Below are 26174 nucleotides of genomic sequence, written 5' to 3'. Positions count from 1 at the left end.
CACTCCCCACTGCCTCTACAGTCTACCATTTGTCATAGTAGAGTGACAAATACTGAATAAATACTGAATAAAATACTAAGTGTTCTGTAAACTTAGCATGGCCTTGAAATCTATATAAGAGTAATGATAAATACATTGAAAGTCTTTATTATTATCATCATAACAATAATTATACCAGAAAGTATATGATGCAGTCATAAGCTAAATGAATGACCTACATTATTTGATAATTATAAAACCTTGTGAGATTGCAATTTGATTCTCAATTTATAGATAATGTTACAAAGTCATAGAGAGATTAAATGACTTACCGAAGATCACATCATAGGTGGTAGAGTCAAGGTTGGAACTCAGAACTGTGACCCCAAAGTCCCTGATCCAACTTCCATATCCTCTGTGGTCCTTCTACCCCATATTACTCAGACCACTAGTATCTCAACTCTGCTACATAAAGTATGGGTATAAATAGTAAATTGATTCTGGGGGGAGAACCTCGAAAAACTAAACGCTTTATGTCTGAAGTATTCAGACAAATCATGGAGTTAATTATATATTCTAAAATTATGCAAATGATCTTTTTAGTTGTGAATTAATCAAGGTTAATCACTTGAAAAATAGCTTGTAAGTTCTTTTTTTTCCTAGAGATATGTCAAAGTAGTTGAAATTCTCTTAGTAAGCTTCCTTTTTAAAAAATTCCATTTTTTTCCCTGGCAGATGAAGACTCCTTGAGTTATTTTGGTGTTGAGCAACAGTCACAGTAGGTGATTAAATTAGAGGCAGGTGTAAAACCCCTAAGAGTTACAAGACTCTGCTTTCTGATCACTAGGGTTATGGATCAGCCGAAAATTTCTGACACTTGAATGCTTTCCTTTTGTGTAGCAGGAAAAGAAATTAATGTGACTTCCTATTTAGGAAGAAGAGTTAATAAAGGAATAGAATGAACATTCAATGAGGAAGTTACAATTTATCTGCTTATTTGAATGCAAACACAACACATTCTAGGCTGTGGGTTTTAAAGTGCACGCTAAGAAAAATGCAAGTAGAGCAAAGGAAATGGCAATCCTATCAGCAAACAGTAAGCCTAGTAGTAACTCCCCATTCATTTTCAAAAGACCCTATTCTAGTGACTTTAAGTAAGTTTCTGAAGGTCCTCTGGTTAGAATGAAGCTCATGCTAGTTTGCTATTGTCTTTCATAATTTTGTAAAATCAATAGAGCTGCACTGATGTATAACATGGGACATATGTCAAGTCCATCATGAAAAGGAGATCTGACTCTGGAGTGTTTGGGTATGTCAGGTTGCTACTATTTGTCTTTCAGATATGTTTAGAGATGTATTTTCAATCTGCATTTTGCACCACAGATATGTATTTTTTATCTTCTCAGTAGTATACCAAAATACCTGAGATTTGAGTATCACAAACTATTCGTAACAAGTAAGTTCCTAAAATTGATTGCTGTTAGACATCTGATGGTTTTTGGCATGTTTATGATTTTTCTTCTTTACTTTCAGGAAGTGGATTAATTTTTTTCTGCATTAATTTTTTCTTTTTGAAAAATAATGTTTTGAAATATAAATCTTTGACTTTATGGGTTTTATGTTCTATGGTTCTTAAGTTCAATAGCTTTATATGGTTTGAAAGGCAAGATTCATTTTAATATTCAAATATGGTTGTGTTTCTCTGCTGGGTACTAATAAACTGGATGTACCTATGGTCTGATTCTTCCTGGATCAGAGTGAATCACACTGAAGGATCTACAAATTAAGTTTCATAAGCAAATGCTAATAAACTTACAATATATTTTCCCAGGGTGGCTAAAGATGGGAATACTTTAGTTGTCAGACCCTACCAGCTCTAGGAAGGACTCTCTGCAAGTACATTTGTTTTCAAGTAAAGTCTTACATGAATCCTTTAGATAATTGGTATATTAGTACTCCAGGACATCCTTTACCTTGCAATCACAGATGTGCCTAAAAACCCAGTGCATTCAGGTCACAGTTAGAAACACAGTTATGTATAACAAATAAAATTCAAGTTTTTCAAGGTAAAAGCTAATGAAAAGATTTAGATTTAGGAGAATTACATTTCAGGTAAAACAATACTATCAAAATGAACTGTAAAATGACATCATTAAAAATATCTAGCTGTGTTTTTATTTGCAAAAAGTGCACAACACACAAGTCACCTATAGATGCTCAGTAAATCCTTACTGACTGAGCCTTAATGACGAGAGGTTTATTTAGTAACCTAGGTAATCAAAATTCATCGTTTTGGGGGCACGTAGAAGAAACATATCAATGAATAGGAAAGTGAGTGCTATATTTCCTAAAAGCTAGGTAGACTAATCGATTTTGTAATCCTAATGGTTTACCAATTATTTCAACTTTGTTTCAGATAACTAAAAAAATCCTAAAATGAGGAGGCAGGAGATGGGATGTTTGAAATTCTCACTTTCCATTTATTATAGTTATTTTATTTTCATTTTTATATGTATAGATATTTTCTTGTTTTGTTGACACCTTATTATGAAGACAAATGAAATATAAGAAACTTGCAGTGAAAGTATTTATGGAAACTATTATGGAGGTTGAGGTTTATCAGTTTCACAACTAGCTCCATTACCAAACCTTTTGACTCTTATTTCTATGCCTACACAAGACACCTAGATCTACTGTCCGAAAAACAAAACTCAGCCTTGTCTTTTGCTTCCACCAGGAATCTAATCACATCAAGGAGGGTTACAATGTGAAGTATGTCCTAGCCTTGACCTTATTTTTATTTTCTTGGAATGATATAAGATGACCAAACTCATTCTGATTTACCCACAACTATCCCAGTTTTAAAACTGAAAATTCTGTTCCAGCAGGCAAACCAGAATGTCGGTTACCTCAGATTCCCTCATTCTAGGGGTATTCTAAATTGTAATATTCCTGTTCTAGAAACACTATAGATACACACCGTATAGTTCACATATTGTACCTTTTCCAGACACTCAGACATTCAGGGAAATTTTTAAAAAATTTCTCTCTGAGTGAAAAATAAAAGCACTATTTCCTTAGCAAGGTTCATTGCACACATTTTTATCTGAGACATAGAAAAAGCATGATATTTTCTTGAGTCTTCTATGACTCATGTTCCTCCTTAGTGGTTGGGTTAGGATTTCCCCCAAGTTGCTTTCTGGGAGAAAATGCCTCCTAGTAGTTTATGCATTGTGTCCAGTCATGAGTACCCTATAGGGATCCCCACTCTGGGTGGGTCAGTGAGAGGTCAATCTGTCAATAAATCCTCAGTGAAGGAGTCAGAGGGACTGGAGAATATGCCTTTGTTGTAATATCAAACTCATCAGTGGACTTTAAAAGTGATCTAGAGGGCAGGCCGAATTTTTAGCTTGGGTCTTTGGCCACCCTTTTGTCATGTTAGACCCAGAGCCTCAGCTCCTATGTCTAAGTCTTACACTGAGAAGGAACAGTATCAGATGGTTATCTTACCATTTTCTCTGTCTCCTGCTGAAGGAATGTGATGCTGTGTCCATCCAGCTTATTTTGAGTCCAGAAAACTTATAACTGTGGCTTCTGGCACATTGCCTGACCTTAATTTGGGAACAAAGGAAGAAGACTGGCTCAGAGAAAAAGCATATTTCAAGATAGATCTTTTATCCCAAGTGAAAGTTTAGCATAGTGATAGAAACTGCACAATGAATCCTTGACCATTGCTTGTTCCTATGAGCATAGCTAGGTCATCTTTCCTGTCTCCATTCATACAATTCAATGTGTGACTGAGTTCCAACCGATAGAATGTAAATGGAAGCTAGTCCATGAAAACTTGCCATTTACTATTCTTTATGTTATTTCCCTTCTCTGGCTTGATGCAGATGATTATAACCACCTTGAAATTAATATGTCCAAGATTACAGAGCTACAAGATGGGCAGAAGTTCCTAAACAATTGTTTGAAGGAAAGATGCCTTGAAACAGGAATACTTACAGTGAATTTTATGAGTAAGAAATACAATTCTATTTCATCAATTTACTAAACTTTTGAGTTTTGTCTATACGATGCCTGGTGTTACTTTAAATAGTACACATAACCATTAAAGAAAGATTCTAGAACCAGGCTGCTAAAAGTCAAGCCTTAGCTATTCTACATGCTGTTTCTATGTTCTTGAGCAAATATCTTAATCTTTTTGTGACTTAGTTCTCATCATTTAAGTGAAAATGATGATGGGTACTTACTTCATAGCATTGCTGTGAGAATTAAATTGCTTATTACACATAAAACACTTAGAACAGAGTCTGGCATTTAAGAAGTCCTATATAAGTGTTATTATTTCACAAAACTGAGTTTCACCAGTCATTTTTATGTATATGTTTTTCCAAAGCAAACTTTTGATTTTTTTTTTTGACTGGCCTTAATTTTTCAACATTGCTACATTGGATCTTATTTGAGAGTCACTTATGTCTATGTTTCAAGGCTTTAAAACTAAACATATTATTGCCAGATTCTGCCACTCTCTCATAATTGTCATTGTTTCTCTATTTTTTTAATACAATTTTACTGATATATAATTCACACACCATGCAACTGAACTATTTAAACCATGCAATTCTTTGGCTTTTGTATATCCACAAAGCTGTCTGTTGGTCACCATTATTAGTTTTTTTTCTCTATCTCTGAGGACTACTACACCCATAATATGTTAGGAGGTTGTGACAACAATGACCCCAAATTCTAAATCGTTGAGCGCATTCACAGGATTCCCTGCTGGGATCTGGGACCTCTGAGTTTTTGGCTCTGAGAAATGGTCTGGTAGCCAGTTCTTAGGTATTCAGCCTCAAGAGACTACTGTTTTGTTAAGGGAAGTGGGTTAAGGTACTTTTTTGTACTCCTGTCTTTCAGCTTTATTGTGATATTATCGACATATAATATATGGAAGTTTAAGGTATGCAGTGTGATGATTTGATACACAGATATATTGGAAAACCATTATCACGGTAAGTTTAGGTAACACCTCCATGTTTATCACCATTTTTTAGGTGTGTAAGTGAAAAGCATTTAAAATCTGTCTTAACTTTTAAGTGCATAATGCAGCATCATTAGTTGGAGTCACAATGCTGTACATTAGATTCCTGGGACTTCTCATAGGTGGGAATTGTACACTTTGACTAACATCTCCCATTTCTCCCAACTCCAGCCTCTGATAACCATTATTCTATTCTCTATGAGTTTGGCTGTTTTAGATTCTGCATGTAAGTGAGCACATATGGTATTGTATTTCTATCTGACTTATATCATTGCACAAAATGCACTCAAAGTCATTACATGGTGTTGCAAAAGGCAGAATTTCCTTCTTTTTTTATGGCTGAATGACAGTCCATTATATGTATACAACTCATTTTCTTTACCCATTCATCCACTGATGGACGTGTAGGTTGTTTTCATGTTTTAGCTTCGGTGAATGATGCTGTAAGAATCATAGGGTACAGATTTCTTTTGGAGGTAGAGTTTTCATTTCTTTTGGATGTATACCCAGAAGTGGGATGGCTGGATCATATGGTAGTCCCATTTTTAACTTTTTGAAGAAACTTTATATTTTTTTCCATAGTGTTTATACCAATTTACATTCAGGAAAAGGCTCTTTATCAGTTCAAAGTGTCTGCCATGATGTTTTAAATTTTCCCTTTGAGGAAAGACTCCAAATTTTTAAGTAACTTTTTGTTAGTCAATGATAGATTAATATCCAACATTTGGCTTGAAATTTTCCAATTGATTTATTCATTCCAGTAAGTCATATAATAAACTTCCTTATTTCTCTGAACCACTTAATATAAAATAGTTCATTCCCTGTTGAGGCTGTAATTCTACTTTCAGAGTAGTTTCAATAACTTTTCTGACTATTCAGTAGTATTCCAAGGATTATGCATGCAATATAAAGGAAAGGGAGCTCTTGATAAAACACCTGGATTGTTATTTAAGTTCCTAATTCCAGTTGTTAGTTCAAAAATTCTAGATGAGCTACCAAATGTAAGCCAAAAGTCCATCTTCCTTGCACAGACGGATATACAGCCTGGACACAAAGCCTATGGCTTTTCCCTGAATTCAACCCTTCCTGACCCCGAGGCTAAGTGGATTTCACAAGGGAACATTTGCACAAAGATATGTGGTAGTTTACTTAAATCCCTCACTTTCATTTTACTTCCTTAGCTTCCCAGGTGTCTCCATCCTTGAAGTCAGATAGACTGATCTGCCTCTTACTGACCTTGCCAGAAACTCTTTCTCAAGTACATTGTGATTTTTATGGTTTCACTAAATGTTTGCAAGCAGGTAGAACATTTTACAAAGTGTGGGAGTTTCTTCCTCTAGTTAACTCTGAATTTCCTGGCAGGTGTCCTCTTCATGGTTTAGATAGTTCCATACCCATCTAAAATCCCTACTCGTTAAATGGAACCCTCTTTGCTTTATGTAATACTAGGATTTCTAGTCAAGCTTGTGCACTGCAATAGACCACCCCTAGAGATAAATTCATAGCCAGAAAGATTTTTCAAACGTCCACATTCCCCACCCATCTCCAGGAAATTCTAGTGAATAAACTTTTCTCAATCTCTTTATAAAATCAATAACCATCAAAAAAGGCCAGAGAGTTTTCAAATATTTTGAATAGATCTTATGTATTGTAGATATCCAATAATAAAGAAACAATGAACTAGAGACCCACAATGTGGTGTGATTTAAAAATTTAATGGAATATTTGATTTATGTCAAAATACATTGCATGTCAAAAGACCAGCTTCTGGATTGTGTTACTTTTATCATGATGAAAAATACCATTAAATGTGTCACTGAAAATTAAGTAATGAAATGATTTGACATATGAAAGAAAATTTTAAAATAGTAGTTTTTCTTCCAGCTGTCACAACTCATTTAGACACCAATTGTCTGCAATTACAAATCTCTGAATCCAAATGTCAGCAAATGGCTCCTTGCGGTGGCAAAGATGTGTCTAAGGTGAATATGAACATTAATTTCCAGAGCCGTATCAAGAAAGAGACCTGTGATTGGTCTATTCTTTTATTAGATCAAAAATATGCACAAACATTGGAATATCTGGCAGAAATAAAGACCCAAATCTAAGGCATCTTCAAGAACATTTTAAGTGTGATACTATTCTGAAAACATTTTTCTCTTGTCCGTGTATTACATCCCGTATGCTCCATCAATTTTTTTCTGCACACTTCTAGAAACACTGCCAATATATCTGGAAGAAGGAGAAAAAGATAAGAGAGGAATACATACTTTTTCAGATTGCCCTGCCTGTCAGTATGTTATGGTCATCTTATCTCACACACAGTTATTACATGTTAAAAATGTCATTTTTTGAACATAGTTTTATAGAAGAAAACTACTAAAGTGTTTGAGAATGGTCCTGACAAATCTTAACAACATCTTTTGTAACTATTATGGACTAGAGATACCCAAAGGTTAGACCTTTGAGACAGAGATACTTCTCTTTCTTGTAATAAAAAATACTACAGAATGATATGTTAAATAAATATATAGAGAATATTATATTCATATGTAAAAATAAATATTACCTTACATGCTTTTTAAAAATAATAAAATAAGGAAAATATGCTATTGTAGAAACATAGATTTAACTAGTTTTAGAAAGATTTTATATTTTATGATATAAAGTAATTGGATACTTGGAAAAAAGTTTGTTCTTATTTTTAAGTATAGAGAAGCATTTTTGCCATAATTAGGTTCATTTTTTATTGTAAAATGAATGATTAAAACAAACTGCAACAAATGTTGGATTTTCCTAGTATTTGTTTAAGTCTATGATCAGAATATTATAATTCCCATTATTTCTCATTAGAATGTTCTCTTTTCAGAAACAAACATTTCTCAAATCCATACTAAATATAATATTAAGTACTAACATTTTCTCCATACCTTCTCTGATTAACACTGGAAAGCAGTACATTATATTAGTTATTAATAGTTAAAAAAATCTGTCTTCATAGAGAGCTCTATTGTTCTGTCTCTTCCTTCCTTTCTCTGCATAACACCCATGGGGTTTATGCTAGACTTCCTCTCCAAAACTTTCTAATTCTCATCAGATTCTTTCTTCCCTGAAATAAAGGGTAACTGGAGATTTGTATTTATTGACAGTTTTTTTGGGATACTGTTGCAGTGGGCTAAAAGATGACTGCTACAGTTACCAGATCCTACTCCCTGGATCTTGTATGGTAACATATACTTCTGCAGATGTGATTAAATAAAGAATTGTGAGCTGAGATTATCATGGATGATCTGGGTAGGCCTTAAATGCAATCACATGTATCAATAAAGAGAGGCATAGAAAAAGTGGTTACACACACGGAGAGGGTGATATGAAGCTGGAGGCAGAAAATGCAGTGATGCAACCATAGACCAAGGAATATTGGCTTCATTTTTTAAAAGATGCTACCATATTCAAAATAATAATTGGTGAGCGAGGTGGGTAATAAAATAATTGAAATATTTAAAGAAGAAATATTATAGAAAATTATGAAATGGAATGAAAAACACTACAATAAAATTCCATTCAACTTTTATCAAACCTTATCAAGTGGACTTAGAAGTGTGGATGTAAATCTTTGCTTTTGCTCAGACTATGTTTTAAAGTATTGAAGAAGAATTGTGGATATGGACTGTTGGACTAAGAAAAGAAACACAAATTCAGTAGCACACCAAAATATCTACTGCAACCACAAATACAGAAGCTTCTAAGTAAAGTACTAGTAAATATAATTAATTGGTTTACAACAAAAATAATTATACATGAGCAAAATATTTTGCCTGGAATTCACAAATGATTTTATTTCCAATGAGAAAAAAAGTTAAGAAATCAACAATTTAAAAAAATATAAATAGATAACTCAGGAAAAAAGAAGCAGTTAAAAATGGAAAGGAATAATGACTATAATTACTCTTCAAGGAAATACAAACTAAAACAACATCTCAGTTTTTCAAGCAGGTTTGCTGCAATTTTTGTTTTTTAGTACCCAAAACTCAACAACAGCAAGTATATCATGAGATAGACCCTCTCATACTCGACTTTGGGGAATATCATTTAGAGCAACATATTTAGAAAGTTATTTGGCAATAATTCTTAAGAGTAATAAAATATTTATACCCTTTGACCTAATAATTCTACTTCTGAGGATCTTTCCTAAGAGATAATTTAAAATGCAGATGCTTTTTGCTCCAAGATATTCATCACAGCATTTTTGGAATACTAGAACTTCGGAAATAACTTTATGTGTTTCAAAACAGGAAAATAGGTATGGTATGTTGCATTTATCTACTGATTGATTGATTGATTAGTTATTGGGTTTGCCATATGAATTAAAATTTGCATTTGTTAGAACAAAGAATAGCTGAGTTAAAGATATGGATATTAGCAAAACAGGATTTAATATAATAATATCAGAAAGGGAATATAAATATAGTGTAAGGCTTAACAATGACTAGAAATCACTAAATATACATGCTGAGTTCAATAAAGGCTCCCAAATATGTCTACAACTTAAACCCTAGAACCTATGGCAAAAGGGATTTTGCAGATGTGATTAAATTGAGGCTCTTGAGATGGAGAAGTTACCTTGGATTGTGCAGTTGGACCAATCTATTCACAAAGTCACTATAATAGGGGTGAGAAAGGAGTCAGGTAGAGTCCAAAAGGATGGGTGATGATAGAAACAATGTTTAGAATGATGTACTTTGAAGATGGAGGAAGGGCCATGTGCAAATCAAGGAATATAGACAGCCACTAGACGTGGAAAAAGACAAGGAAACAGATTCTCCTCTCAGACCTTCCAGAAAGAACCAACCTTGCCGACATCCTGACTTTAGCCTGATTTTTGACCTCTGTCCCCCAGAAATGTAAGATAATCAATTTTTATTGTTTTAACTTACCAAGTTTATAGTAATTTGTCATAGCAACAGTGCAAAACTAATACAACAAATATACAGGCATGTCAGTAAAATCTTTGATAGGAAAATTGCTACTCATTAGAAACATTTTTTTTTTGTGCTTGAGTATAAGTTGACACACATTCGCTTCGGATGTACAACCTAGTGATTCAACTTCTTTACACACTGTGCGGTTCTCACCACAGTGAAGCTACCATCTGTCACCAAACAACACTGTTGCAATTGGCTATATTCCCTACGCTGTGCCTGTTATTCTTGTGACCTCTTCATTCTATAACTGGAAGCCTGTATCTCCCACTCCTCTTCACGCGTTTCGTCCATCCCTCCCCTACCCCTCCAACAACCATCAGTTTATCCTCTGTATTATAGGTCTGATTCTTTTTGTTTGCTTGTTTATTCATTTGTTTTGTTTTGTAGATTCCACATATAAGTGAAATCGTATCACATAGGAATGCCAAAGGATCATTAAGTAAATGTAAAATTACATTGTGGAACGTTTCACTGGAGGAGATAATCAGTGTTCTGATTACAAAATATGTGTGATAATGACTTGGAAGGTCAGGCAACAGGTAGGAAAGGTGACAGATATTGTGTATAAAAGCCCCTGGGGAACCTGAGAATGTAAACAAGCTAAGTCTGGAAGCATGAAGTGCTCTTTTGAGGCTGTCCAGATTAGGAGTGGAATAAATAGCTGCTTACAGTATATAAATATTTTCATTATTTTTGTGACCTCGTAGTGGCCATGGAAGTTTAAAAACCCTAAATGGCAAACACCTCATAAATTGGATCTTTTACAAGCCCATGAAAAATAGGCTTATAAAATGATTATATCAATCATTATTTTATTTTATTAAATCATTAACATCAAATGAAAAAGCAAGAGACAAAATTGTATGTACATATGATCTCAACGAAATTACTGAAGTATAGCTAAAAGTCTAATGGAAAGTGTAAAAATATTCTGAGTTATGAAATTTATCAGTGATCTGCTTTGCTACTTAATTATATATTAATTTGTTTCCCAAAGTATCTAAAATGCATATGTATTTTATAGTCAGAAATTATGAATCAGTAAACATTTAATTAATAATTTAGTTATATTTGTGCTACAGATTTCTACAGGTGTACTTGCTTTACAATTCATATCTATATTGAGAGAGAAGATTATTGTAGCGTTTATTTTATTAAACAGCTTTATGAAATCAACTTTATAGCCACAAACAATGGATATTTTAGTGGTTCTTTTCTAAAAAACACTTGGGACCTCAGCCATCTGAAAACAAAGTATACATCAAAATTTTAAAAATTAAAACATAGTAAATTACTATGTGCCAGATGCCAGCATCTTCCTGTTTCATATAGTAACATGTTTAACCCTCAGGACAATCCTAAATTGTTGTTTCTCATTTAGCAGATGAGAAAATTGAGGGGCAGAGAGATTAAGTAATTCATTAAAAGTGTATATAGCTAATTAATGGTAGAGTAAGGATTCAAAAACTGGCATCATAACCCCAAAGTCATACTTTCGTAACAGGATTCTTACACAGAGTGTCATGACACCAAGGTTTTTCTTCCCAGGAAGCAACTTCATTCATGCAGGCAGGGTTTAGTTGGGTTCCTACCCAAAGAACTGAGCCCTCAAAGCCACATGGCATAGTTTTTAATATATTTTCTATTTCTTTGTCTCCCATATACAGTAACACACAAACATGTAGTCTGATTAAATGGTCTCATGTTATAAGTCATGAGGAGTGTTGTCACTTATGCCTACAGCCAGGTTCCCTTGAGGTTGTTTTTGTTTTTTTCCTTTCCTTAGGGAGGGGACCCTACCACACTCTAAATGCCCTCATTTCTTAACTCTAAAATCTTTGCATGTACAGCTTTAGAATGAAAATTTAAGAGACTGAATTTTATTTTTTTCAATTATGAAATTTTGTGATATATATTAATTTTTGGTGCTTTGTTTCCATATAAATGCATAATGTAACTATTAAGCAGGAGTGGGTCTTGGTTTTGTCAATAATAAATTACATAAATATATATTATATGTTATTTCAATATAAACACACACATTATACATTTCTTGTATCTGCTTTTTCCCACTGATCTTCATTTCACCAGAGTATCATTAAATATTCTACATTCATACCTGTTAACTCCATCTGTTTTTGTTGGAGAATTATATTTACATAGGAGTAGAACTTACCCAGGCTGTGAAATTAGTTTTTCAGCCCATGAAGTAGGGAATGGGACCCAATACACATGAGGATTTATTACTTTTTTTTATTGTTTATTTATTTTTGAGACAGGGACAGAGCACAAGTAAGGGGGAGGAGTAGAGAGAGAGGGAGACATAGAATCTGAAGACAGGCTCCAGGCTCTGAGCTGTCAGCACAGAGCCCTACTCGGGGATGGAACCCATGAACTGTGAGATCATGACCTGAGCCAAAGTTGGTCGCTTAACTGAGCAGCCCAGATGCCCCAGCATATCTGTGAGAATTTAAAATCTAAGAACACGTTGGGCCTTTTGGGTCTATTATACTTAGAAAAACAGATACCATCAATCTGCTGACAGAGAAAATATCAGGCGAAGAGAACCTGCACCTAAATGCTATTGGGAAGCAAATGGGGTGCACAGTTAATACTCTCAACACTGCCGTCCCTTCTCCAAGCTGGCCTCTGGTTTGTGTTTCAGACTCTAGGAAAGTGGCTTGGAATATTTAGGGGAAATACTGCTCCATCAAACTGTGCAAGGTTTCTGTTGCTTGTGACTAAATGATTCCGGGTTGAAACCATTATATTTTGAAGAGGAAATGTTTATTTTAAAGAACTATAAAAAGGATTTTAAAATAATTCCCTCCTGCCAGCAATATCAAGAAATTCAGCATTTTGTTTTAAATTGCTTTAAAAAATTAAATAATATGCCTAAAGATAACTTGGGGTTTCTCCATTGGTTAGTTTTCATTAAGGGACTCACAGGCATACGTTTTGTTTTTAATGCATTTTAATGTGAATAATGAATGGTTTTCTCACCCAGTTTTTTTGGGGGGGGGTTGGATTTAGAAGTGCTAGACTGATACTATTTTTGAGTATAATGGATGGTTTCATGTCATAAGGGAAGTTCAATGAGATATTAAAATAAAATGTTTTTAGACTAAGTTTATTTTTAAAAGTAATTCTAATAAATTTTTATTGCTCTCTGTGTAAAACTCATTATACAGGTATAACATTTAGGAATAAAATGAAAAGGATTTATTTGCTTTATAATGCTCTCTAGTATTTTTTTTATATCAGCAAATTACATTTGTATAGAAAATTAGAGAAATATTAGAAATGAAATGAAAGTCATATATATCCCTTTCACATAAAGATAAACATTTAAATTATTTAATGTATTTTCAATCAGTCTTTGTTTCTATATGAATCTGTAATCTCTTTAATAAACATTGGTGTTATAGAGATAGTTTTAATTATGCTTTTTCACTTAATATGCTTATGAATGTTTCTTTTATCATTAATATTTTTCTAAGCCACATATATTATTAAAATTTCTCAAAGATTCAACTCTGCAGATACTAGTTTGGGACATTTATATGTTTAAAACTTGTATTAATACTGCAATAAATATCACTGTACATTAAAAACCATCAACATAAGATACTTTGCTTTTAATGGCTTCCACTGTGGTTATTTTTTTTGTAAGATTTGTTTTACCAAAAATTGGGAATGTGTATATCCGAATACTTTGTCTTATATCATCTAACCCCTAGAAAAAATTTGTCTATTTTAAGCCACTGTTACGTTTAACATTTTCTTGAAAGTCATGGCATATTGAACATTTGCAGAATTTGGCAAGGGTTTCTACTTATTTTTACAATTTTAAATATGTTTATTCCCTTACCAATAAGTGTCAAATGCTGTCATATGTTATAATTTTGAGGTAGGCTTCAAGATCATACTGAATAGACACTCAAATGTTTACGAAGCAAACATTTTGTAACAAGATTAACCATGAGCTACAATTAAAATGAATCTTTTGTTGGAACACCTGGGTGGCTCAGTCATTTGAGCCTCTGACTTCAGCTCAGGTCATGATCTCAGGGATCTCTCATGGATTCCAGCCCTGTTTCAGGCTCTGTGCTGTCAACTCAGAGCCTGGAGTCAGCTTCGGATTCTGTGTCTTCCTCTCTCTCTCTGCCCCTCCCCTGTGCATGCTCTGTCTCTCTCTGTCTCTCTCTCTCAAAATAAATAAACATTAAAAACATTAAAAAGGAATCTTTCACTAATATGAGGTTACTTAAACAATAGGTTAAAACATATGGCAAATCACAATACATCTAATCCAGCCAGTTATATTTTATACATGAAATATTGAGACTATTTACAAAAACTACCTATTACATATGGAAAATTAAATTGATATTAGATTTTTAGTGCCTAAATATGCCTTACTGTATCATGGAAAAAAGATTCTATTAAATTTATTTTACTGTGTAGTTACAAACTGAGTATCCTGAATTTAATTGTCATGTAGGTTAGCTTTAACAGGTTTATTAGCTGTCAAAGGAAAGTAGCATGAACCAAATTGGATAGGAGCTTAGAAATTCCTTATGTATCTTTACATTTTAAATAATAAGTAGTATTTGATGATAATAGACAATATATAGGACATTTAATATTGTGCACATTGGCCCCTCCTCCTATATTGTGAATGGATTAACCAATAGTACTGCTGGGTACTATGATCAGGAAAGTATTTAAAATTTTTTTTTAATTTATTCTGAGAGAGAAAACACAAATGGGAGAGGGGCAGAGAGAGAGGAAGAGAGAGAGGCTCTGATCATGAATCCTGCTGTGGGGCTTGAAACCACAAACCATGAGTTCATGACCTGACCAGAAGTCAGGTGCTTAACTAAATGAGCCACCCAGGTGCCCTGATCAGGAAGGTATTTTATTTCATTATTTATTGAAAAGAGTAAGGTATTCTTAAGTACTATGATGCATTTGCTTTTCAGCATGGAACTCAAGTAAAAGTGAATATTCTGCCAAAAGAAGATTTTAAAATTATTTACCATAATATCAGCATGCTAAATTATTGGCCACCAGATGCTCAGTCTAGAAAGAAAGATTGAGCTCTAGCATCACAGATTCTTTCCTAATAAGAAATAAAGCAAGTACCTAGCAGTTAATGGGAGACTAGAAAGCAGTAAGATTGCTATGCACTTCAGTTCATAAAGATACATCATTTAAAATAAATTGTGGGGGCGCCTGGGTGGCTCAGTCGGTTAAGCCTCCGGCTTCGGCTCAGGTCAGATCTCATGTTCGTTCGTGGGTTCGAGCCCCGCATCGGGCTCTGTGCTGACAGCTAGCTCAGAGCCTGGAGCCTGCTTCCAGTTCTGTGTCTCCTTCTCTCTCTGCCCCTCCCCCTCTCATGCTCTGTCTCTCTCAGTATCAAAAATAAATAAAACAAAAAAAATTTTTTAAATAAATTGTGGAGGAACGCCTAGCTCAACTCATGGCTTATAAGTTCGAGCCCCGCGTCAGGCTCTGTGCTGACAGCTCAGAGCCTGGAGCCTGCTTCGGATTCTGTGTCTCCCTGTCTCTCTGCCCCTTCCCTGTTTATGCTTGGTATCTCTCTCTCCCTCAAAAATAAATAAACATTAAAACAAATTTTAAATAAATTTGTAGGTGAAAGACTGCAAGCTTAGCAACTGAGCTCAGAGCATCCAAATGATATCCAACTGCAAAAGAGAAGGTGCCCAATGTTGGCAATAACTGAAAATGACCATTAAACTAAGGTGGAACTAGATTCCAAATTGAACCAGAGTAGAGAACTCTGATATGCTCTAATTAAGAATTATCATCCAGTTATCAGTGAAGAATAGAAATTTATATCAGAATGCCATTAAAGAATATTTATACTGTTTTTAAATGCATAGCTTTGTAAAATATTGATATACAGAATTATATGTGTATATCACTCACACACACAGAGACACACAAACAGCTCCTTAATTTCCTTCGTTAAAAAAAAAAAGGAGGGGCACCTGGGTGGCTCAGTCGGCTTAGGCTCAGGTCATGATCTCGCAGTTTGTGGGTTCAAGTCCTGTGTCAGGCTCTGTACTGACAGAGCCTGGAGCCTGCTTCAGATTCTGTGTCTTCCTCTCTCTCTGACCCTCCCCTGCTCGTGCTGTCTCTCTCTGTCTCTCAAAAAAAATTAATTAAATAAATTAAAAAAAACATTAAAAAAAAAAGGAAAAATGAGCCTGGGTGGTTCAGTGGTTAAGCATCTGAATTGATTTTTGGCTCAGGTCACGATCTCATGGTTGGTTGGATCAATCCCCTTTTTGGGATCATTGTTTTTGGTCATGTATCTGTCATCTCCCTTCTCTTGGGAGTAGCACCCCAACTTCATTTTCAGGGATTTTCTCTATTTCATTGTATGCCATCTGTGTCCTGTTCTTTTCTAGCATGTTCTTTGGCTGACCAAAGCTTTGGTAACTTGTACAACAATCCTGAGACATCAATTCTTGATTGGAGTTACAGAACAATTTCAAAGAGTTTGAGCACCTTCTTTCCCACCATATCAGTTCAACACCTGACTTTCAATTGAATCAGCATAAAAATGTTAAGGATTTCCTGTCAGAATTAATAGACTTTGTATCACTCTAATGCTAATCATGTACTCAATGCTTGACCATTAATTAGATAGCCTTCAGGAAAACGAACTATTCACAGAAGGAAATAGTAAAACACAGAAATATGGAGAAATAATTAACAAGTCCCAAGTTTCAGGGCATTTAAAATGTTAAATGTTACCTGCCAATTGACATTTTAGTTCAAGAACACTGGAAAAAGCATTATGCAAACAGATGTCCTGAGGTAGTAACTTTGTAAAAAGGTATTAGGTAAGAAGAGGAAGTTTTTTTCAGGCTCAAGTTACTGTTCACGTTAATGGATAATTTGAGATAATTTTAGTACTACTCTTATAGTTTCAAGCACTCTCTTTCTCTTATAAGAAGAATTTTCCCATGTATGTATTTTGTTAGTTTATTTGTGGTGCCTTTAATATTTTGAAAAAAAATTCTGCCCATTCACATTCAGAAATTGTTATGTCTAATTCTCTCCAAAAGGGTACCTAAAAGAGTACTTACAGAGTGCCATTGTTTGAATTTCTGGTGGATATCAGAGATATGTGGAGGGAGGAGGATTCCTCTGTCTAGTCAGCAGAAGTTTTACCCACATGAATCTCTGTCTAGTGATCCAGAAACCCAAAAGGGCTCCACCTCTGTAGTATCAAATTCAAAATTAGTCTTGCAGACTCTAGCTTTGTAACATGCTAAGTCACTCATTTGGTTAATTCCAACACTAGTTTTTCAACCTCATCATAACCTTCAATATCTGCATTTTTCTACATTAGCATTTATTCAGCAATAATTGTCTATCAAATGCCTGCTCTGTACTATACTTGCTTCCAGACAGTAGGAATAAGTGCTAAACAAAACATGCAAACTATTTCCTCAAGGGCATATTTTAGAGTTGGAAGCAAATAAAAATATATGTGTTATAATCTAGGTAGAAATAAAATGGGTAGAAATGAGTAATTTAAAACCTCTAGCAGAATAATGGTATATAGAAAGTGATGGGGTGTGTGTAGCTCTTCTAAATGGAGTGTAATTATTAGCTCTTGCCACCATATTGTTGCAAAACAAAATAACTTAAAAAATTCAGCGGCTTATAACACAAGTATCTGCCTGCTGGATGGAGTTACGTTGTCTAGGTTGGGTTTGGCTAGACTTGCTTCCCTGCTTCAGATGGGGTCCCATTTTCCATGTTTTTCAATCTCCTTAAATCAGCAGCTACCCATAAATGCACTTTGTATTGTAAGGGGTCCGAATACATGAGAAAGACTAATTGGGCAATCACATTCTGAGCCTTTGTTTTTGCCAAGTCTGCTAGGATCTTTTTGGCTAAAGTTGGCTGCATGGCCAAACCCATAATCAAGGGGCAGAAAAATGCAGTCTGCTCAGCATAAGGCCATGCACAGTTGTAGCTATATGAAAGTGAAGAATGTAGTAAAGAGTAGCAAAGTGAAAAGTTGAGACCAATTATTCTATTCTCCACTTTGAATCAATGGGAAAATTACTTTAAAATTCTATTCAAGACCTGAATTAGGTGAATGAATAAGTAATGTGAATAACAGTAGAGCATGCCAGGCAGTAGGAAAAGCAAATGTAAAAGTTTAGAAGTAAGGACACGTTAAAGAGACAGCAGTTTGGTGTGGTAGAAGTGGAGTAGGTGTTTGGAAACATAGAAGATAAAGTTAATAGGTACTCAATGTTAAAATCATTGCAAACCTTGAAGTCCTTTGAAATAAATTTGTTTTTCTAAAGGAAATTTTTATACCTTTTTTAAAAGTTTATTTATTTCGAGACAGAGAGAACACAAGTTAGAAAGGAGCAGAGAAGGAGGGGGACAGAGGATTTGAAACCAGCTCTCTGCTGACAGAAGAGAGCTGATGTGGGGCTGGAACTCACAAACCATGAGACAGTGACTTGAGCTGAAGTCAGATGCTCAACTGACTGAGACACCCCAAATTTGTGTTTTATTCTAGGTTCATTGGAAAGCCTTTGGGAAGTTCTGAGCAGGAAATAGTTGTGATCAAATTACTGTTACTAAAAGACCACATGTAGCTACATAGAAACTGACTCTATGTGTGTAAAAATGGAAAGAGAACAATCCACTAAGGGATTTTTGTAGAAATACAAGGGAGAACAGGTGATTCATGTTAGGGTGTTATTAATAGAGATGATAGGAAGTAGAATTCCTGATACATCTTGCTGGAAAGACCAATATTATATGATGATGGCTTAGGTATTGGATGTCAAAGAAAGAGAAGATTCAATGATGACTGCCAAGTATTTAGTTTAAGCCACTTGGTAAGTGATGTGCCCATTTAGTAAATGCGAAACACCCAAGGAGGAATGAGGTTGGTGGAAGAATTAAGAATTTGCTTTACATTGCTTAAGTTTGAGGTGCTTTTTGAGCATCTAAATTTTTAAGGTTCAAGAGAGTAAGGACAAAAGAAATTGGTGTTAAAGATACAAATCTGGGAGCTATCAGAAAATAGATGGTATTTAAAGCCTTAAGATTTGGTGAGACCACTTAATGAATAAGAAAGAAGCTCAATGATTCAGTTCTGGGTGCTTCCAAAATTTTTATTCAAAAAGTATTGATGGAACACTAAAGCGATACTAATAAGTGTCTGGTAAGGCTGAAACAAATACAAAGGTATGTGGTGTCTGGAACCCAAGGGGAAAAAAGGAATTTCAAGAAAAAGAGAGTGATGAACATGTGTCAATTGTTGCTTGAGGCATCTAGAAAAGATGAGGGCTGACAATTATTCATTGATACTTAGCAAGATGGAAATCATGAATCCTTTTCACAGGAGAAATTTCTATGGAATGGCAGAGATGAAACCTTATTCAAATGTATTAAAAAGAGAGAATCAGAAGTAAGCTAAATCAAAATATCCAGTTCCTTGGAATTCTGCCAGCCTGTTAACTCCCAGCTACTTTAACATTTACGTTATTCCTTACTTTATTTCCTGTTTATTCTAGATCATATGATCAGAGTTTTCAATCAGTTTTATTTGCCTTGCTATCTTGCTCTTTCACTTGCATACTTCCCCCCAAAAACCCAAATCTTGACTACTACTTCCTTTTTATTTTTATATTCAGACAATTGAGCCCTGCTGAAGGAAACCACAAATTCACAGAGACTGATGCCTTGAAAAATTCATATCATCAATACCATCTGTCATTTTCCCTATGTTCTCCTAGTTATTTGTCTCTCTTCTATTCTGCACATCTATAATTTACTTGGTCTACACATATTCTTTCCATTTATAATCTCTCATGAGAAAGAAGTGTCCTTTCTTATAATTTATCTATCCCATTCTCATGTAGCCTCCTACCTCCTCAGTCATCTTGCTACATCAATTATCTCTTTTCCTGCATCTTCAAAAATCACTCCCCTCACTGGCTCTGCTCCATCAGAATTTAAATATTCTCAATTAATTTCCATCATAAATACAATGTTTTCCCATCTCTCTTTCTGCTCCCATCTTTCACTCACCTTGCAACAGTGGCCAAGTTTCTTAAAAGGATTGTCTCCCCTTATTATGGTCATATTTTATACCCTTTTCCTAGCCTATTCCTGTAGTCTGGAACATCCTCTCATCTGCCCACTACATTAAAACTTTCTTGTGATCATAACAGTAACTTTACTTATATATCAGGGTATTTTGAAAAACTAATATAATTTGATTTTTTACCCTAGCACTTGACAATGTAGAATAGTTTTCTTGAAATGTTCTTCTTAGTTGGCTTCTGTGATGTCACACTTGTTTTCTTCTTTTCTTTCTCGGTGCTCCGAGTAAACATCATAGGTGGTAACACATAGTTAACTCACAGGGTTCCATTGACGTTTTATTCTTTTCTCCCTTTGTGTTCTATTACTGTATGACCTCATTCATTCCCAACACTTTCATTATCATTTACATTATGATAACTCACAAACATATCTTCCCAGACATGTATATCTAACAACTTCCTTGATATCTCCATGGGGCTGTTTCTCTGATAATCTAAGCTCAACAAAAACATCATTTTGACTCTACTCTCAGAAACCTGACTCTCCTCTAAGATCCTCTAAGCCAATGATTAGAGCCACCATGCATTTAAATACCTAATAAAGAAAATTGGATAAAAATTACTCCCTTTGTTCACTCTCTCACCTAATCAACCAAATCCTATTGATTCTATAAAACCTGTAAATTTCTGGATTCATTCAATTCTTTCCATCCCCTGTGGATCTACCAGTTCAAGAAAGCTATCACCTCTCTTATGAATTTCTTCAACAGCTCTCTAAACTCAGTTCCCTGCTTTCAGTCTCAACCCTCCCATTTATTTATCGTGCAAATATAATGCTCTCATTTGCTGCTTTACACTTTTCAATGTCTTTGACTTTTTTTGTCTTGATAGATTTCAAATCTCTTTGGGCTTGCTACATACTATGTGGTTTTTGGAACACTTTCCCGCATTCATCTCTCATTCTTCCAGCATCTAACTATACCCTATGTATCTTTAAGGTTTCAGCTAAGATGCCATTACTTGCTGGGTATTTTTCATCTTTCAAATTCTGACTTTCTCTTTTTATATCACTTAACATTTTGAACTATATAACTCATATATGACTAGTTTCTTCAGTACATATGTACAGATAAAGTTATATTGACATTGACACACCTTTCTTGTTTTTGCCCAACACTTGTGCCCATAGAATCTCTCCTACCCATCCTCCTGTCAAAATTTCAGAAAACCCTTGAAATGAGTTAGAGCATCAGTCAGTACATATTTTTCTAAAGGTCACTGTGAGGCCAGGCAATATTTGAGGTGCCAGGAATGGAGAAGTGAAGAAAATGGAAAGCCCACAGAACTATGAGGTAGTCAATAAACATGTAAACATACACATAATTTCATTTATAGGTAAACGTTGAAAGCAGTCAAACAAGAAAATCTGGCAGATTAACTAGAGTCCAGAGAGGGAAGACAAGAGGGTGTCATTTTACTTTAGAGAACTGTGAATTGTGCCTGAATGGTGAGGCAGCCATACAATGATTTGGAGAAAGAGAACTCCAAGCCAAAAGAACATACTGGTTTCTTGGCATGAAAATAAGTTTGGCATATTTGAAGGCAGAAATGAGGCTCTCGCAACAGCAGCATTAGTCAGAGGGATGAAAAAGAGCAGTTCAGAGAGTTATTCATGGCCATGTCATGCAGGGCCTCATAGGCATGGAAGGAGTTTGGATTTTATTCTGGTTGCAGTGGGAAATCGTTAAGGGGTTAAGGGGAACTGGACAGTGATATAGTTTCATCATTTGCTCATGAGTTTTTGTGAGGTGAGAGGACTCGCCTGTTGTCACAAACTAACCTCTTCCATGTAATCAACGGGTAGATAAGGTGCTAGGTCCTTTAAACCTTCAGAATGAAATGGCTAAAGGACAAACTTGCAAATCAAATTAAATTAAATTAAAGCTTGCAAATTTTTTATTGCTTCTCAAAAACGGACTCTGTTGTATCATTACGTTAATAGATTTTTTCTTTTTTATTTAAATGCTGATTTTTGAGAGGGAGAGAGGAGAGGGAGAGGGGGAGAGAGAAAGGGAAGAGAGATACAGAGAGAGAGAGAGAGTATGTACAAGTGGGGCATGGGCCGAGAAAGACGGAGGTACAGAATCTGAAGCAGACTCCAGACTCTGAGCTGTCAGCACCAGAGCCCAACGCAGGGCATGAACCCCCATATGAGGGGATCATGACCTGGGCTGAAGTCAGACTCTTAGTGGCCTGAACCACCCAGGTGCTCCTCAGTATGTTAATAGACTTTCTGCCTTCTGGGAGTGAACAAAGAGTAACACAGAGAAGCTCACTCTATTTCTCCAGTGTTCTTCTGGTGCTGCTTCACATGCCATAATGTCTCTGAAGCTGGGACTGTGACTTGTTTACCATTGTATCCACAGACCTGGCACAGTGCCTGGACAAGACTCAGTTACTATTTGCAATTGTTATTGATTTATGGAGGCAGAGGGAAAATTTTAAATTCTCTCGATGAAGGTTGTTCCTCATGGAGTCTGCATGTATGCCTCAGTGGTCATCACCCATTTCCCTGAAAGAATGGTCCATAGCTCACTGCCATTTCCCAACACGGAGTATAAATTACTACATCTCCTTGGAGGATTTGAGGTTTCATTCCTTGAACCACAACTAGGTGAGGACTCCCTGTTGCTTGCTTGCATTTACTTAGATCCCAATGCAGGGTAAAAAAAAACAAAAACAAAAACAAACCAAGAAAAAAATGACAGCAAAAAAAACTAATTAAAATGAACAAAAAACAAAAAAGAAGATTGGATTGAAAAGGCATATGTTTTTTTCATTTGCATTCGGAAGTGTAAATGACAGGATCTAGAGTTGTAGGGTAGGATAGTGATTGACAGTAATGAGTAACAGTTCGGAAAAGAGAAACATATTGCTAGAGTCACAAAACCTGTAATGCCCCAAACATTTTCCATCTTTGAAAGATTGGCCTTTTTGCATTATCTTTTTTTTTTTTTGTCAGATGAGTTGTAGCTGCCATTTTCAGCTCAGTTTCTTTTGCATTTGTGCTCATGAAAAAACAAAACTGCAAAGCACAAAAGCTCTACATTTATATGTTCAGATGAAAAGCTGAAATCCCAAACACAGAGAGATATTGACAGCCCTGACAGATCCATCTCTGGCTTTAACAGTCAAAGATGGTTGAATGGAAACACTAACAGTCAAAAATAACTTCTTTTGTTACAAAAAATAATGAGGAGGAGATGATTGAAAGGCTTTGGGACCCAACCGAGTATCACAAAGATTATTCTAAAGTTTTGGACCTGACATTTTGTCTACTGATTTTCATCCTGAACTTCTCAAAATGAGCCTCAGAGAAATTTGCTTCCCAGGTTACTAATTTAAGTAGAGAATTGAAAACTGAGACTTTCCCCACAATGCCTCTTTAAAACACTTGATTCTAATTTTTTTCCTACTATGATTGATACCCTGGAGTCTTCCCTTAACGCCCTCCACACCTTCCTAGATCAGTGCTGAGAGTTTGCCCTGCGTTTCAGCACTTTCCCAGCTGCATCCCCATCCCCGTCACGGCCTCCTCCGCAGCCAAATTCTCATTGTCTGCAGTGTTACTGCATGTCATAGTTTCATAAAAACAGGGTAGGAAGGCTAAATACTTAAAGGCATTTTTTAAGATTCAGGAAATAGACTCAGAGTTATAGTTCTGTGAAACCATCAAACCGTTTAGGAAAGACTTTTTAAAAGTGGTTGTTTAATGGGATTTTTCGTGTTCTAGTGAGATATATTGACAGCCTATAGCAAGCCTTATTTCTCAAAAAGTTTGACTTGTTTAAAAAAAAATGGACATTGTCACCATTTAAGAAGGATTGAAATTCAGCAGAACTCATTTCCCCATATCTATAAATAACTATTTATTGAAATTTACCCTCTCACAAATTCTATTTCCTTCCTACCTACAAAGCTGTGCCTGAAAAGTGCCCATTCCTCATTAATATTCATTGGAATTATTTTGTTCCCTAATTTTTTTCTGTTCCTTTCTCTATTTCCAAGCATACTGGTGCATTTGGGGAAACTAAGAGTCATTAATTTTTGAGCTACCTTTGAAATTTCAGCTGTCTTACATACTTTTACCAGACTGATTCTCTGCCTTTTTTTTTTTTTTTTTTTTTGGCTCAGACTAAACTTACTTTAACAGAAGACAACAGTCTCAACAGTCTAATTGATGAGGTTTGGTTAATGAGTTAGTATTTCAGAAGCTAAATAAAACCTGAGGCCATGTAATCGCTACCCAGGCCCTCATCCTTACAAAAAATAACATCAAATTGTTCACGGTTTTCTAAGCTGCTTTTAACATGCAGCATTGTACTGTGATATAATTTTTCAATTAATCAACATAAATCTGGTTTTTTAAATATATTTACCAAATATTAAGTTTACTGGGCCCAATCTCACAGGAACCCTAGAGTAGCATGAATTATTGGAAATGAGACAGAATCATTTGACTGGGAGAACTCTGGAAGGTTTTCCTTGGCTCCTTGACACAGCTCGTATATACTATGGGATCACACTCAGTTTAGAAAGGAGAGGCTTCATGAAGATTTTATAAGATCTCAAATTATATTGATTTCCCTAATATTCTTTCTTCAATTTTGTCCTTACAAAATTGTAAGTGTAATATCACTTACAAACACGTGGTGTAAAGGGCATATGCTCAAGGGAAGGAATCAGCGTGTCATCAAGGAACATAACTAGTTGTCACACCTGACCGCGTTTGCTGCTATGACAAATGAGCGGGCGGAGTGCCGCTCTGTCCTGAGAGTTTTGGCTTCTGGAGTCTGAACTGGGTTTGAACTTGGGCGTTGCCATGGGCCAGCTGGATGACTTTGGGGAAATAACCACTTTCCTCTGTGCCAAAGGTTCCTTACTAGTAAAATAAGGGATAATTATAGCACCTCCCTCATAGACTTCCACGTGGATCAAAACAGTGAATACCCATAGAACTTAGAACAGTTGTCCGTGGGTTCGAGCCCCGCATCAGTCTCTTAGCTGACAGCTAGCTCAGAGCCTGGAGCCTGCTTCCAGTTCTGTGTCTCCTTCTCTCTCTGACCCTCCCCCTCTCATGCTCTGTCACTCCTGTATCAAAAATTAATAAAACATTAAAAAAAAATAGAACAGTGCCTGGTCCATGTAGATATTCTCTTCATATTTGTTCTTTGTTATTGAGCATTTTGATATGTTTTATCATCATTTTTGCATTAATATAGATTCTTTAAAAATTCTATTACAGTATTATTTACTTATGATTACTGAGTTCTTTGGCCTTCTCTCTCTCTCTTTTTTAATAATTTTTATTTATTTTTGAGAGAGAGAGAGAGAGCATAAGCAGGGAGGGGCAGAGAGGGAGGGAGACCAGAATCAGAAGCAGGCTTCAGGCTCGGAGCTGTCAGCACAGAACCTGATGCAGGGCTCAAACCCACTAACGTGAGATCTTGACTGGAGCCGAAGTCAGAGGCTTAACTGACTGAACTGCCCAGGCGCCCCTGGCCTTCTCTTAAATTTTGTATCCCAGGTGAGTGTCTCATTCATTGTATTCTAATCCTGACCATGTCCGTGAATTATTGCCATTACTAGCTTTCTTGATGTACCTGATGAAATTTGAAAAATTCGTTTCTTCTTCCTTTCTTCTTTCCTTTCTTCTCTCTTTTTCCTTCTTTCCTTCCTTCTCTTTTTCTTTCTTTCTTTCCTTCCTTCTTTCTCATTTTCCTTCCTTCCTTCCTGTCTGTCTGTCTTTCTTCCTTCCTGTCTGTCTGTCTTTCTTTCTTCCTGTCTTTCTTTCTTTCTTTCTTTCTTTCTTTCTTTCTTTCTTTCTTTCTTTCTTTCTTTCTTTCTTTCTTTCTTTCTTTCTTCCTTCCTTCCTTCCTTCCTTCCTGTCTTTCTTTCTTTCTTTCTTCCTTCCTGTCTTTCTTTCTTTCTTTCTTTCTTTCTTTCTTTCTTTCTTTCTTTCTTTCTTTCTTTCTTTCTTTCTTT

The sequence above is a fragment of the Suricata suricatta genome, chromosome 7 (assembly GCF_006229205.1).
Source record: "Suricata suricatta isolate VVHF042 chromosome 7, meerkat_22Aug2017_6uvM2_HiC, whole genome shotgun sequence".
Classification (NCBI taxonomy): domain Eukaryota; kingdom Metazoa; phylum Chordata; class Mammalia; order Carnivora; family Herpestidae; genus Suricata; species Suricata suricatta.
The sequence above is the reverse complement of the archived record's forward strand: the minus strand, read 5'-3'. Positions refer to the sequence as shown.